Source organism: Struthio camelus, chromosome 12, assembly GCF_040807025.1.
Source record: "Struthio camelus isolate bStrCam1 chromosome 12, bStrCam1.hap1, whole genome shotgun sequence".
NCBI classification, from domain to species: domain Eukaryota; kingdom Metazoa; phylum Chordata; class Aves; order Struthioniformes; family Struthionidae; genus Struthio; species Struthio camelus.
The window spans coordinates 14,769,675-14,783,154 of NC_090953.1; the positions used below are offsets into that span (position 1 = coordinate 14,769,675).

Genomic DNA, 13,480 nt, shown 5'->3' on the forward strand with positions numbered 1-13,480 from the left:
ATCTGGAGCTGGTAGCTATGAATCTTAAGAGACTGCTGTAACATTGATATCTTCAAGGTGAAAGTTATCCCGAGGCACACTATACAAAATACCTAATCTGTGCTTCTCAAAGACTTAGATATTGAGATATGAGAATAAGCTATCAAACAGGAGGCTTTTCTCCAGATATATCGTTTTCTTCTACCTACAGGTTTTATCTGAGCAGAAGATTAACATTTTGGAAAATTGTTGGGGATTTCTGGATGTCTGAAAATCTAGGATATGCCCCTGGGCAAGCACTTATGTCGAGTTCAGTGCTTCCTGTCTGCCTTGGGCCTCTTGCACCTCCCTGAAAGAGATCAGCTATGCATAGATATGAAGTCCGATGCATTTGGTGTGTCAGGCGTTTTGCACTCTTGCAGCAGTCTGTACAAGTGTGTTCTCAGTAGGCTGGATACATCACAGACGCGTTGAGACTTGTTGTAGAAGTATTGCAGTATGCTTGTCCTATTCTTATGCTCTTTCCTTGTTTTCCTTTACTGGCCAGTGTCAGAAAAGGGGTTAGGCTAGACTCATTCCTAAAAAACACTCTTAAATCATAGGCCCTGTTCTGGAAGTCCTCACTCATTAGTCAGGTCGCACTTGAAAGCTTGAAAGATTTAAGGTTTTTTTCTTAAATGTATACCTACCTAATCCTGCAGAAACTAATAGGTGCAAAGGGCCCCACAGAGCAAGCAGGACTTGCAAGGCCGCTTGTGAGGAGAGAGCTGTAGAAGCAGGAGTTTGCCTCACTTAACAGCACTGGGCACCAGGGCAGGGAGACTGTATTTGGGGGAAACAGCTCACAAAGTCTGGGAGCTGTATGAGGTATGCTGCAATCCTATAGTCTGGTGCCATGAAACATGCTTAATGGTAAGTATGTGACTAATATCGGCGAGTTTAACAGTGCTGTTCGCATCTTTAAAATCAAATGTGCAAGTTAAGTCATCATACCTTTGGGCTTTAAGAAAAAGTGCAATGTTTTTCAATGGATTTCTCTTGATACCTTTTGGTGACGTTTTTCTTTCTGCCTTCCCCTCAAGAAAAATGTATCAGGTCAGTGCTGGGCAGGTGCTGCAGTTCCTTATTTCCCAGCCACACTGCTTTGGTTCAGGCTTTTCCTGTCCTCCTGAGCAGTCTTATTTCTGGATAGAGCTTCAGATCTGTTAGTTGGCTGTTGACCTGTTTCACAGTGGAAAATTATTCCATGAGCCTTAGTTCCAGGAAGAGAATGAACATCTTTAAATGATCTATCCTTGTAGGGAGGAAACGGATCATTTTGTCAAGTATACAGTTTACTGGAGAGCAAATGGCATGTCTCCAAAATACATACTTAGCCTGAAAGAAGAAAAATGCCCAGGGTGGTTCAGTTTTTATCTTAGTATCCAGCTAGTTCATAGTTAACAAAAATTTGCATTTTATGTGGGCTAGAAATGTCCTATCCTGTACCAGGAAATTGATAAAACCAAGTTTTAAATTTCTTCTAAGTAAGTACAAAATACTGCATCTTATATGGCTTGGCAAGTTTCATTCCACTGTAATGTTTTATAGCCTTATTGTAATCCCCTGTAAGCCCTCTGGTTTACGGTAGAAGTGCTAAACCGATGTAATTTCTCTCAGTTATATTGATAAATATCATACTTTACACAGTAATTATAATGCAGCAATCACCTCAAGAGTGGAAAATGATCTCATTTTTATGCAGAGCTGATTTCATGATGTCCTCATTTGAAATGAGAGTTTCCGATACTCTCTCTTTGGGATGTCAATCTATTTGGTCAAACCTCAGACTTAAGTGAAAGTGCCACATTCCCTAACCCAAGAGACAGGACTAAGAGTGTTTACATGGATTCTCTGCAAGCTTAATGCTGCTTTGGCTTTAGATTATCTAGATTAGACAGTATCCTGTAAAGTGGTACTCGTTCATCCAAATTCAAAACACTGTAATTTGGCAAAAACAAAACCCAGTCAAATACGGTATTATTGAGGTGCTAAGGCCAATTTTTCCTGTGGCACAGATACCAGCACAGTTGCCGGGGAAGACAATGACAAGTGAACGTGTGTCTGTGAGTGCAGAATCTGGTTATTGACGATTGATACTTTTAGAGAAACTCTGACTGATCATGGGTGCTGTAAACAGTACAAAAATGCTTGTTAGATCCATTGCACAGCTGCTCATTTGCTTCATACTGTTTAGAACAAATTTCTTCTTCTGCTAAACTGTTGAATGTAAAAGAAAATAGAAAAAAGCAGCAGAAACCTCTGCATGTAGAGTCCAAACCCCATGAAAGTAAGCAGTAAGTTTTGGGCTTCTCTGAACATTAGTAGCTGGTGAAACCCCTAAGGGTCATCCAAAGCTGCATGGTCAATATTTCACACCGTATCACAACACAGAGAGGATTCTGCATGCATCTGTGTCTCTGTATCAGCTCTGTAATCTATGACAGATTTGGTTTGATAAGTTAAGTAACTCCTTTTTCCATCAAACAGGTGTTTGCACAGTGGATAGCATTCATCAGCCTGCTCCAGAGGTCAACTCCTCAAACAGTTTTGTAATTTTAGCATCATCTTCTTCATGTGATTCCAGTGCAACTTGGTTAGCAGTTCAGGGTTGTGACTCTTACTTGAAAGTATGTCCTAGGCCATGGCAAACTCCTCTGGAACCGTTCTGTTAAAACAAACTCCCATATCTCTAGACTTTGTTTGGGAATTACAAAATGGCTAGCTGGTTAATATTTATCCTCTTGTTACTGAAAAACAGAATTCACTATGTCTTACGTTGGAGCAAGTATATATGTCAATAGTAGTTATGGGCTTTTCCTTGAGTTAGAACTTCCAAAGCTAGGTTAAAAGCAGCCAAGGCTTGAGCTAAATGACTAAAGGACACGTTTTCGGAGACAGCCAGTCACTTAAAGATGTGGTTAAATTCAGTGCCAGTCACCTATCTGTTTGACTGGGAATTTCATTCCTAGTTTACTGTGAGACCTTTGTGAGTCCCTGAGGACATCTGCCCCCCTAAATAAAAAAAAAAAAAAAAAAACTTTGAAAGTCTGCTTGAGACTCTCCTGATAACTGTTTCAGTCTGGTATTTTCTGTGGATGATATGCAGAATGGCACAGACCACATCCTCTCAGGAGATTATATCACTCTGTGAAAAGCAAAAAAAAAGAAAAAAACAGTAGTGGTCAAGGAGAGAAATAGTTCCAGAGCTGTTCCACCATCTATAGGTTTTACTATGTTTTGAGAGTTTTTTGATACCCTGAGTGTCAAAAAAAAAAAAAAAAAAAAGTCTCAAAAGGGACAAGATTTGTGTCAAGTCTGTTGCCAGACAGTGTGAGTAAGCCCGAGGAATGATAAAAAGAAGGCAAAGGAGGTTTTAATCTATCTACCTCGGCTCTGGAGTGCAATGATCTGTGTGTAAGAGAAGGCGCATGGTTTGTGTTTGCCTCCTTTCAATTCCCTGGGAGCTGTGCTACTACTCTTAACCCACAAAGTGTCATGGCTATCTCCTTTGGCTTCTATACCATGCACGTTCCTTGTGTGATTTTTGGGAGGTGCAGGCTAGGGACAGTAAGAATTCCCTTCTCCACTTTTTGCATGTGGCAGGTCTCCATCAGTGAGAACCCGTCTGTCAAAATGCAGTTTCATGCTCTTGAGTGGACTGTCAGTGGATGAAATACTCTGGATTGCCGGTGTGGCTTCAGTATAAAATTGGCTGGAAGACCTTGTCACAAGGCATCTTCTTATTCCCTAATATAGAAGGAGTAACTTTGGTCCAGGTCAGCATAAGTTGGATTGAGGGCCAAAGCAACTCTGAATTCAGATGATTAGGCTTTCTTTATCATGCTTTCAGGAAAAATGTGCGACCTTGGTCTCTGTGGGAAGAGGGCTTGGCCATGGCACCTCAGGTGCAAGATGACCCTGTGCAACTAAACATGGAGGGAAAGGCCTTTTTTCCTCGTTTGGATTCCACCTTGTGTTCCTCTTACCTTGCTGGCTGTCTTTGTCTCTGCATTGGTCAAAATAGTTGCTTTTCCAGTACTGTGTTTGCCAGTAACAACAAAAGCCATAAATGGCCATATCCTAAACACTTTAGCCTCTTAATTCCTCCATCTTCCTGCCTGTACCTAGTTGCCTCATCGAGTATGGAGTCATAAACGTGTCTTTGCCCAGATGCCCGTTTCCGGGGTTCACAGATGTTTCCTCTCCTACAGACTTCCCTTTCTCCACAGTGCTCTGCTGCCTGTGGGAGGAGGTTTTCTTCCCGTTGCTTCTCAGTGCCCTTGCTTACCCGTGCTGTCTGCAGGCTGCTGACGAGAGGTGATTCAGACAACTGAGCCACTGCCCTGCGAAGCTGTAGCTGGCCGCAGAGTTCTGTGCTGAAAAACTGGAAAAAATGACTTGGTTAATGGGATCCAGGCTCTCGAGCTGAATCAGCCTCAGCAGGGTTTTTGTTGTTTCAATTTTTTCTTATATTGAAAACTCAGCTCCATGACCATCTGTGAAGACTGGCAGTATACCAGTGGTGTCGAACCAATGCTAATGATCAGAGTTAACTGAGGAGAGCAGTCCCAGAGCGTGGGGAGGGAAGGGAGGTGGAGAAGGGCAATCTAAACCTTGACCCTTTGCTCCAGGGCTGCTCAGCTGAGGCAAGAGAAGGCCAATAGCTCAGCACCCAGAGCCACCGGTGAACCTGCTCTACCCCTGGCAGCAGAGTTCAAACTGCAAAATGTATTTTTGTGGAGAAAAAGAAAATGGGGGGGAGAGAGAGGTTGGCAGCTGTTTCAGCTTGCACTGCCTTCTCTGTATATTAAGGTGTTGTCCACCAACGCAAACAGCCCTTGGAGTGTCAAAGCATAGGTTGCAGCCACAGCCATCTCAGGCTTTTGTTTGGTGAAGGCAACAGTGCTCTGGGCTGTGCTCTCCAAGGATGCTTTCAGGAATCAGTAGGGCTTGCAAAGAGAAACATTTCTCAAGCCTCCACTTCCCCTGCCATGTAGAAACAAACAGTGAAAGGCCAGCTGAGGGGAAGGGTGATATAAGCATGGAGTATCCCAAGTACTTCCCTTCCCCAAGTTCCCTGTGATCTTTACCTTGTCTAGACACATGGAAACTATACAATCATATTATACAGACTGGGAGGGGACATGTGGTACAATAGGGCCAACTGTCATACTGGTACAGATAAACACAAGTGTAGCCTGTAAGACCTAGACAAGTGATTCTCCTGCTCTCTGCAGAACAGCTAAGGCTACAGCTGAAATACTGAGTTCTGGATTTTGCACATTGTAGTTCAGGAGAGAGGTGGCTGATTCATACTGATCCTAGAGGAGAGCAGCAAAAGAAAGAGCAGTAAAAAACCTATATTCTGTACAGAACAGCTGAAAGAAATACGGATTATCTAGCCTAAATTACAAAAAATTGAAGAGGGAGCGAACAATCTTCAAGTATGCAGTTAGGTCCATGCAAAAGTGGGCCTGTACTCCAGGTCTTTGGTGGATCACACAAGGAAGAATGGGCCAAAGCTGCAGCAAGAAGGATTTGCAGCAAGCAGTAGGAACCTAGGCGCAGGGACTCCTGGCTTTCCACTGCCGTTTGCTATGACTACGGGAAATGCACAGTTTGTGTGAAAAATGGGAATAACGATGCTTCCCTTTACGCATGAATGTCTTTATAGTGCTTGGGGCCCTACAGGGAAGAGCACTGTGCAAATGGCAGGTGTTAAGCTTGCAGGCGCAGTTCTGCAGTGGGAGAAATAATTGCTGGTTGTTTTTAGCCTGGCAATCTGCTTGTTTCTGAAATACTCGAGTGAAGTAGTAGTGGAAGGGAGCTCAGCCAAGCATTGAACAGCAGCTTGTGTTTACAGTGTAAGACTGTAGATGGTGAGTGTGTGAGTGCAGGAGGAGGATGTATTTGTGCGTGTGCACATGCTGATGGTACTCCATGCACACACAGCAGATGCTCCCTGCATGTGTAGCCGCACAAGCCTTGTGGCTGAATCCTGGAGAGCAAATGAAGAACAGCCTGTGTTTTGTCTTGTGACTGTATCAATGTGGCTGCTGGCATTTTCAGGCCCATTTTAAAGCATGGCAGAGGGTTAGTGATACATACAAGAAGAATTTGATTCTGCTATGAGCAGGCTCCTGCATTGAGCTCTTTGGGGCCATGAGTATTTATACAGCTGACAATGTCTCTTGTGTAAGTATCATTGATGGTAGAAATAAGGCCCAAAGCAGTGACGTGAGCTGCCTTTTGTCTCCCAGAGCCTTCTCAGCCAAATGCACAGGCAATTTTATCAGCTCTTGAGATTTCATCGTGAGTGTTGAGATGCTTGGTAATTTTTGCAAAGGGGCAGCTGCTTGATTTGCAGTATTTCAGGGGAACTTAAATTTTACTTAAAGGGAGATGGGGGAGGAGGGAGGTTTCTAGCCCTTGTGCTTGCAGAAAGAAACTTGAAAATGTGGAAGGATATAACCTGCAAGCTGGAAGCTGAAGAAAAAAAACCTCAGCGTTGTTCTTTAAAACTGTTACCACCCTGGGTACAAGGGGTTGGGGTGGCTACAGACAGAGCAGCAGCTACTAATGGAAAGAGAACCCAAGGCAAACCACTTTCTTAAAGGGGGCTAGTCACAGGATCTCTCTTTTTCATGCTGAGTGAGAGCAGCTAGTTTTAAGTCCTGGACTGTGCAGGGTTTTGTACCTGGTACTGCTGTCTCTTGAAAAGCATCCTTACACAGCTTTCCCCTCCCAGGTATAGTATTAGACTAGTGAAAAGCAAGGAAATCACTTCTGAAACGAGAGCCATTGGTAAGACTTCTGGCAAGCAGAGCAGGACGCTCTGTTTTGGTTCCCTTGTAATCTGCCGGAGACTGTGTGCTGCTGCCCAGCCGTGCTGGCAAACCAGGGCGTTAACTGGGAGCAGGTCACTCTTTGGCAGGAGCTGCGTTCAGGAGTGCGGTGTGAAGCCAGGCTGATGAGCTCAAGAGAGACCATGTCAGGTACAGAGCTACTCAGTGCCCCAAAATAGTTCTGGGAGTACCATCTTGCCATCTTTTTACTAGCTTTTATCATTTTACAGCTAAATTACTTTCACTTCAATCCTCCTTTTCTCTCCCCTTTCAGATTTGCTCCCTTGTAAAAGAGCTGTGAAATTCCAGCGGCCTCTGTCATGTGTGGAAATCTGTTGGTGGCACCTGCCCCTACGGAGCCCCCCAGTAGGCCAGGGCCAGGGCTCTACCAGCTAGCCGTCTAGGAGGAGGAGAAAACACAGTGTGCCAGGCAATGTCAAAGATGCAGTGAAAACAAACTAGATGGGGAGATTTCCTCAGATCTTATTACAGAAATGAAGAGTGCTGGGGAGAGGTCAAGAAAGACCCAGTGGCCACTCTAGGTTCCCCTGTAACAACCACATGGTTAGACGGGCAGTAGCTCGTCTGCAGCAAGGCTTCACTCCAGCCCTCTGCGCGGAGCGCAGTGTAGTCCCAGCAGGAGGTATGCTGCCTGCCGATGCATTTGCTCACTCTGTCTTTATCTGGGCGCTTAGAGTTGGCTTCAACTCCCACCAAAACCCCTGAAAATTCTTATAAGGCAGCTGGATTGAATCCTTTAACCGTTCTCCTCCTAAGAGTATCTGAGGGCCTCAGTTTTGAGGTTTAAGCACTGTGCCAGTCCCTCCAGTTTGAGCAGTTGTGGCATTTTATAAAAAGCAGGAAATATGGTAGTTTTGGCATGCTTTTCCAAACTCCTGGTTACTCAGACCACACCACAGCATCTTTTACAGTCAAAGCTGGCTACAATTTCTAGTTCTGACAGCCTTGACCATGGCCTGGCTGCAGTCAGACTTTTCTCTGAGTGCTGCAGGGGCATCTTGGAAGGAGGCTTCAGCATAGATCTGCCTCTGCCTAGGTCTAATGCATGGAGGGTTTGAAGCTCTCTGCAGATTGCTCATTGAAATGCAAACCTCATCACAGTAAAGCTTCTGTCTGCCAGCATCCCCTTTGACAAACTGATAATCCATGATAATAGAGAATTTTATCTCCGTTCTTAAACATCGTCAGGCATGATTATTAGTGTCTTCTATTGCACAGTAAACAACATAGAGCCCTCAGCTTTTCTGAAAGCAGGATGCATGCAAGTTACATCTGCGCTGGGGTGAGCTGTGTGTTTGCTGCTCCTGCAATCAGTCAACAAACCTCTCCAGATTTCCTAGGCCAGAATGTTGCTGTTGGCAGCTTATCTCTTTGCTCAACGGTAGAGCAGACTCTTGGGGTAAAAAGCTGGGCCTGTTGAAATGAGTGACAAAGTCCTGTTCATTTTACTTAAGTCAAGATTTCATGCTTGATCTCTTCATTTCTGAGTGGGCAGAAGAACAGGTCCTTTCTATTTTTGAGTGTCTTTTTGGAGTGCTGAATGTGTGTATGGTCTGCAGGTCTCTCAGAAGGCGTGCAGGTTGTTAGAGGGACTGCGTTCCTCCCCTGCCATGAGCCAGCTCTGCTTGGAAATGCAGGAGTGGGAGGACTGGGCCTGCCTGTGTCCCACCCTGCTCGTAGTAGGGCGTTGCTAGAGGACAGAGCTTGCCAACCTGAATATAACACGGGTTTTTCACCCCCATCAGGATGGAAACACATCTCAACAGCATATCTTGAAGAACTCTTGTTTCTACATAGGCCAGTAACTTCCTTTTTTCAGTCTTTTGGTATCTTGTGTGACTCCCTCATCTGATTAAGCAAGCAGCTCATTTAGCGCTGCTACAATCAAATTCATAATTCCCTTGCCAGCTAAGAAGTTGCCTACAGTTTGCCTTTGGTCTGTTTGGAGGTATGCATGGAGAATGCTAGTCTTGTATATAGTACAAACGCTAGAGTTTGTGCCCCCTTCCTGCTGACAGAGTGACACTGTCACAGCTGAGATCATCAGTGTCAGAGAAATCCAGAGGCTGCAACACGATCATATAAATGTTTATGGTCAATTTTGAATTATGAAAAATCTGTAAAGCTGCCATTCAAAGATGATTTCTGATCAAGTATAGTTAAAATAGTTGTTATGCATGATCTAATTAGAAATAAAAGCGTATTTAGACTCTGTTGCTTGTAATGATGCAATAACAGCCTGTACATTGCAAGGCATAGTAACAAGTACCTTACTACTTTCCCCAGAATGTGCTGTACTGTCGACTGTCTTCCCTCATGCTTCTGCTAACAGAACAAAGTAATAGGAGCTAATGGTCAGGAGGGCAAAGACCCCGTGCCCTTGCCTGTAACATACCGCAGCAGAACTGGCTTTTTTCAGCCCTGAAAGCTGCCCTGATTTGCTTTTACTCTCTAAAGAACAATTACACAGTCCTTTATCTCAACTGCTATTTTATTTTGCTGGGGATCCCAACTGGACCTGGGTTTTTTTTGCTCTTAAGGGTCCCTTCGTTTTGTAGACTTTGATGCACCAGGCCCCTTTTTCTTAGGACAACGCCTTGGTCACAGAGAACCCTAGAGATGAGTCTGGTTGTGTTGTTTCAAGGTATTTCCTTTTCTTCTCTCTTGCCCTCTTTCCGTGTGGTAAGCATTGGTTGAGCTCCACTGAAGCACCAGCTGAGCCTCTAGCCCAGTCTATGTTTTTGCTTTTGGAGAAACCCTTCTAAAATATCTTTTCTTATGTTTCAAAAGTGCCAATAATAAAATCTCAAATAAGGCAGAGGTGAAAGGAATTGAGCTGTGCGTAACTGTGCATGCCACAATGTGGGGTTTTCTCATTTTTACCTGAATGCCATCCTAGTGCCTACAAGCCTGTGCTGCACCTCTGTAGAGCTGACGTGTGCTTGAATCACAGTAAAAATCCGTTTCCGATACGGCCTTTGTTAAACTTAATTAAATAAAAGAAGCAGAAGACAGAGGCTGGCTTCTCTGCAGCCAAGACACTACCTGTCTCTAGATTGTAAATCTAGAGGTTTTCTAAAAGCAGTCTAAAGGGAAAGAATTTGGTATCCCTGTTTACTAAATAAAAAGGCTTTGATTTGTCTTACGGGTTGTCAGCTCACAAAGAAAGTGCAACTAGCAGAGCGCAGCTGGGAAGCCCGCAGCACCAGCCTCTTGGCCCTACACCTTTCCCTAGGTAAGGGCAAAAGGAGAGGAGTTGTTGTTTCAGCAAGATGAAGGCTGACCGGAGGCGGTGCATCCTGAAAGCCACAGGATGTGCATGCCTGCAGTGCTCTCTGTGCTTTAACCTTTTCCCACCCAACTGTTAAATCATACCAAGCAGGCAGGAGGCCAAGTGAATTTAAAGCTGAACTGAAGAAAGAGACTCTCCCGTTAGGCTGGTGCTACTCAAGAGGCACCCGGTGACACGATGAGGGAAGATGGGCTGATGGTGTGTATTAAATTAGCAATTCAGCCTTTGTGGCTTACTGCTCCCCTGCTTAGTTTGGTTTCCCCTCTGCGATTGCAGAGGTGACCCCATTCCTTCCTGTTTTACGCTTGTGTAGGTGCATGTGTGGGAGGGGGGATTTGGGGCTGCGTGAGCGGAGCCCCGGGGTGCGTTCACTTCCCTATGCATGCAACTGCTTCCTCCTAGTTTTGTATTTCAGGCTGGCTTCTGGGTTGAACTGAGGCTTTGGTGATGAGTCCATCACTATTGCCTCTGTTTAGGTAAATAAATTTGCATTGCTTGAGCTTTCCATTTTCTCCCAGGCTGGTTCCCCCTCTCCTGCTTCCTGCTATCATATGGTGTTTGCTGGGCTCTGCTCACCAGGGTCAGACGCATGCCTGCCATTCAGGGTGTTTCCTTCTGTTCCTTTTGTCTTCGTAATTATAATGAAAAGCCAGGAATTTCCATCCCTGTCTCTATTCCACTCTTCTCCCTCTGTGGTGCCCTGGGGCACTGCGTGAATAAAGCATAATGCCCCCAACAAGTCTCCTGAACAACCCCCCAGGGAAGTGTTCCTGTCTAAACAACTGCTGGGAGCGTGAAGCAGCAGCTGTGCCCTTCTCTTCTGCTCTCACATGTGCTGCCTGTGGCCTCCCGAAAGCCCTGCCACATGGTGAGGGTTCCTGTGTCACAAGACAGCGGAGACTCATTACTCCTGCTTAAAGTTCAAACCTCACTATCGCTTCCTTTCAAACCCCGTCAGCGCCATTGCATCAGGCTTGCCTCGCTGAGGGAATCGACTCTGTGGGCCAGCTGGCACTAGCCGAGCAATCAAAGTGCAGTGCTCAGGGAAGCAGGAAGGAGGAAATGATTTTTAAAATCACAAACAGGAGCAGTTACAGAAATTGTTCCAGAGACTGGGAGCAGGAACAAAGACTGGCACAGTGTTAACATTTTGCTTTTCTCAAGCCACCTGGGCATCCACAGGGAGCAGAGATGGTGCAGGCAGATTTCTCTCCCACTACTTGCTTTTTCGGTCTAGTGAGTACGTTCCCTGAGCTGAACTGAAACAGGTCTGGCAAGAAAGAAATCCTGTTCGCACAGGGCTTCTCCCTGTAACTGATAGGTCAGCAGTTACAAAGGGAGCCACAGTGTCACTTTCTTGCAGAATGTGGTACTGCTGGTTTGTATTTTCTGACTTTTTCTGCCATTAAAATAAGACAATGACCCTGTGGTGGTGACTCAGTTTGGAAGGTTGCAGAAGGGTTCCCAGCCAGTCAAGTTTTCTGACTTCCCAGCTTTGTATTTCACGTTACACAGGCCTTGTCCATTCACCCCTATTTGGCTATTGCCAGGGAGGTTGGACATGTATTGGCAGAAATCCAGATAAGCTCAACTGGTGAAAATTGTGTCTTTTTGTGCCTCGACCTGGGAATTTGCTGAGGTGCTGTGTCGTCCGTTGGTGGCAGGCTCCTGATGTAGCTTGGGCTTTGGCTGTGAACCAGGATGCAAGAACGAGTGAATTATGAGCAAAATATTTGATAGCTTCTCCGTAGTACAGCCTGTTCAGCAACTGGAATGGCATGGCTCGATCTCTTGTGTCCAAATGCTGCTCAAGGGAGAAAGCACAGCGTGTTCCCGTTCCCTGTCGGATAGGGAGAGAGCCTCCTGCCAGGGCAGCGGGAGGGAAGCTCCGGGGAGGTGCTCGAGGCTCGTCGCAGCCCACCCGCAGCAGCACCAAGGGAGGGCCCTGCGGCTTCAGGCTGAGGATGGGAGGAGAAGGGATCTGGGTTGGTATCACTTCTGTCCCACACTCCTTGCCAAGAGAGTTTATTCAGCGGTTGCAAGTTATAATGAACTCGATTGTCCGCAGTGGAAACCTCCCGTGGGAAGCGGCAGCCTTGCCAGGGTCCCGTGCAGCGCGTTGCCTCCTCGTCGCCCCGCGTGCAGCGAGGAGGGGACCAGCAGCCTCTCGAAGCACTGGCTTTTCAAGGCCACCAAGGCTGCCGATATGGCACTGCGGTGCTAAATTTGGGCTGTCGCCTCTCTGTCGAGCTTTCCTCCGCCTGTCCCCCTGGGACCAGGAGCTACCCTGGCTCCCCCTCGTCCTGGGCTCCCAGGCGGGGCAGCAGGGCGCAGGAGGGCCCCGCTGCTGGCGGTGCCTTCCCGGGAAGCGGGCGCGGGGCCGCGGCTGCTTGCCAGCGCTGCGTGGCCCTCGCGCTGCCTCCTCCTCGGCCTTCCCCGCGCGGGGCAGGCAGAGACGGCGCCCGGGGCAGGGCCAGGCGCCGCCGCGCTCCCTCTCGCCATGCGCGCGGCCCCTGCGCCGGCCTCGCGAGCTTTGCCTGCGCCCTCTCCCCTTTTCAGAGCAGCCAGGCCTTTTCCCCAGCTAATTCTGGCGTCTGGAGATCTGTCCCTTCGAGTCTGTGGTTTACACGGGGGCGTTCGCTTGCCTACCGGCTCTGCTTGTCTCGCGTGGCTTGGTGGGCTAACTGGTTTTTGGGGTTTAAAGTGTCTGAAGGTTCGGCAGGCGCTTTACCCCTCCTGAGGTGCCACAGTCTGACCTCGCAGGCGCCCGGCGCTGCTCCAGGCCCCCGGCGCCCGCGCGCCTGCCCTCCGCACTCTTGCACAGGGAAAACACAAAAGCAGCTATAAGCATATGTTTTCAGAGATTAAGAGAGACAGAAGCGAAGAGCCAGGTTCCTTCAGCTCTCCGCTGGGGCCCAAAATAACAGTACCCCAAGGGGCTGTCGGGAGGGAGCCCTCCCGTCGGGCCACGGTTTGGGCTGGAGCTCGGTGCTGTGCCCGTGGCAGAGGGCCGGTGGCGTTAAGGTAATACCCTGGTGACCTCACTGCTTTCCAAGGACTAGGGACAAAAGCCTGAAAACAAGCTCAGGTGAAGGCCTGATTTTGATACCGTAGCTTTTGCTTAGCAAAACTGGTATTGGCAGCTATGGGACGCATCAGCTTTCGGTCTCTTGTGGCAAGGCGCAGTGCCCCCTAACCCGTCCGGTCCCGGGCTGCAAATGAAGTGTGCTGGTGCTCCCAGCTGTGACTACAAACCCCTGGTGTTTGCAGCACTGTGTGTCTGCCAGGTAAGAAACCCAGG

General features: G+C 47.2%; 1 protein-coding gene across 4 annotated transcripts in view; it reads left to right on the forward strand.

The window, feature by feature from the left end:
• Positions 1 to 13,480, forward strand: part of MAPK6 (mitogen-activated protein kinase 6) — a 98,069-nt gene that overhangs the window by 33,305 nt on the left and 51,284 nt on the right. The window contains exon 1 of one of the 4 annotated variants that reach the window (XM_068958900.1): positions 737 to 891. The exons of 1 other annotated variant lie outside the window; for it this stretch is intronic. The gene's annotated coding sequence lies outside the window, so the exon portion shown is untranslated. Of the gene's footprint in view, positions 1 to 736; positions 892 to 10,224; positions 10,378 to 13,480 lie in introns of those variants that run through there. 2 more of the 4 variants (XM_068958898.1, XM_068958895.1) reach the window with 2 other exon arrangements.